Below are 2,500 nucleotides of genomic sequence, written 5' to 3' on the forward strand. Positions count from 1 at the left end.
GAACCGGCGAAGGCGGATAGGCTTTCACGGAGGATCCGCCGGCTGGTCCGCGGGCCGATTAGGGTCCCGCGAGTGAGCGGTGGCGGTCCGGAATCCAGGCCGGCCAGGAGGCACCGCCAGGCGGATAGGCTTTCACGGAGGAGCCGCCGGCTGGTCCGCGGGCCGTTTAGGGTCCCGCGAGTGAGCGGTGGCGGTCCGGAATCCAGGCCGGCCAGGAGGCACCGCCAGGCGGATAGGCTTTCACGGAGGACCCGCCGGCTGGTCCGCGGGCCGTTTAGGGTCCCGCGAGTGAGCGGTCGCGGTCCGGAATCCAGGCCGGCCAGGAGGCACCGCCAGGCGGATAGGCTTTCACGGAGGACCCGCCGGCTGGTCCGCGGGCCGTTTAGGCTCCCGTAAGTTAGCGGTCGCGGTCCGGAATACAGGCCGTCCAGGAGGCACTGCCAGGCGGATACACTCTCTAACGAGCCCCGCCGGCTGGTCCGCCGGGGGAAGTGCGCCCTCTGGCGGACACGCCGTTGTAAATGAATGGGGTTTGGCACTTAGTGCATTTTTCGACCAGCGGCAACGCAGGCTGACGGGCGGCCGCTTCCACGGGCCGGTACTACTCTACGGAGGCGCTAGCCGCCTCCGGTGGGGGCCGTGTGATCTCGCTGGATGCCCGAGGACCTTCCGCGAGGCCCGGCCGCAGCTTTTACGCGCGCCCGGTCCTATTACCTGGTGGAAGCTGGAGGCCGGGGCTCCGCAGCTCGCCGCCCGGGGACCTTCCGCGAGGCCCGGCCGCAGCTTTTACGCACCACCGCTGCTATTCTCTGGCTCCGGCTTCGTCCCGGAGGGTGCTTGGGGAACGGCGGCGCACACCGCGAACGGCCGGTGGCGGTCGGCTGGTGGCGGTCGGCTGGTGGCTGTCGGCTGGTGGCGGTCGGGGGTGGCGCTTGGGGATGGCGCTTGGGGATGGTGGCTGTCGGCTGGTGGCGGTCGGCTGGTGGCGGTCGGCTGGTGGCGGTCGGCTGGTGGCGGTCGGGGGTGGCGCTTGGGGATGGCGCTTGGGGATGGTGGCTGTCGGCTGGTGGCGGTCGGCTGGTGGCGGTCGGGGGGTGGCGGTCGGGGATGGCGCTTGGGGATGGTGGCTGTCGCCTTGTGGCGGTCGGCTGGTGGCGGTCGCCTTGTGGCGGTCGCCTTGTGGCGGTCGGGGATGGCGCTTGGGGATGGTGGCTGTCGCCTTGTGGCGGTCGGCTGGTGGCGGTCGCCTTGTGGCGGTCGCCTTGTGGCGGTCGGGGATGGCGCTTGGGGATGGTGGCTGTCGCCTTGTGGCGGTCGGCTGGTGGCGGTCGGCTGGTGGCGGTCGGGGGGTGGCGGTCGGGGATGGCGCTTGGGGATGGTGGCTGTCGCCTTGTGGCGGTCGGGGGGTGGCGGTCGGGGATGGCGCTTGGGGATGGTGGCTGTCGCCTTGTGGCGGTCGGCTGGTGGCGGTCGGCTGGTGGCGGTCGGCTGGTGGCGGTCGGGGGGTGGCGGTCGGGGGTGGCGCTTGGGGATGGTGGCTGTCGCCTTGTGGCGGTCGGCTGGTGGCGGTCGCCTTGTGGCGGTCGGGGGGCGGCGGTCGGGGGTGGCGCTTGGGGATGGTGGCTGTCGGCTGGTGGCGGTCGGCTGGTGGCGGTCGGCTGGTGGCGGTCGGCTGGTGGCGGTCGGGGGTGGCGCTTGGGGATGGCGCTTGGGGATGGTGGCTGTCGCCTTGTGGCGGTCGGCTGGTGGCGGTCGCCTTGTGGCGGTCGGGGATGGCGCTTGGGGATGGTGGCTGTCGCCTTGTGGCGGTCGCCTTGTGGCGGTCGCCTTGTGGCGGTCGGGGATGGCGCTTGGGGATGGTGGCTGTCGCCTTGTGGCGGTCGGCGGTGGTGGTTTGGGACCGGCGTCCGGCGCAAAGTGCGTGTTGCGCGGGCCGGAGAAAATTTAGGCCAGGGGCCCGCCGCTGGAGAAATTTTTAGGTACCAGGGGTGGATTTTTTTTGTCACCGCAGGAGGGGGACGTTGCCTCCGTCCGTGTCCGACGGAAAGTGCGTGTTGCGCGGGCCGGAGAAAGTTTAGGCCAGGGGCCCGCCGCTGGAGAAATTTTTAGGTACCAGGGGTGGATTTTTTTTGTCACCGCAGGAGGGGGACGTTGCCTCCGTCGGTGTCCGGCGGAAAGTGCGTGTTGCGCGGCCCGGAGAAAGTTTAGGCCCGGGGCCCGCCGCTGGAGGAATTTTTAGGTACCAGGAGCGGATGTACTTACTTCCACAGCGCCCGCGCGCTCCCGGCCGGTGTCCGAGGATGCTGCCTCATCCCCGGACGCGCCTCTTACGCACGCCCGCTGTCATCCTCCGGAGACTGAGTTCCACTTAGTGGAGGCTACGTTCCACTTGGGGGAGGCTGCCTACTCCCGGCTGACGCCCGAGGATGCTGCCTCATCCCCGGACGCGCCTCTTACGCACGCCCGGTGTCATCCTCCGATCACTAAGTTCCACTTGGAG

The sequence above is a fragment of the Syngnathus scovelli genome, unplaced genomic scaffold (genome assembly GCF_024217435.2).
Source record: "Syngnathus scovelli strain Florida unplaced genomic scaffold, RoL_Ssco_1.2 HiC_scaffold_354, whole genome shotgun sequence".
NCBI classification, from domain to species: domain Eukaryota; kingdom Metazoa; phylum Chordata; class Actinopteri; order Syngnathiformes; family Syngnathidae; genus Syngnathus; species Syngnathus scovelli.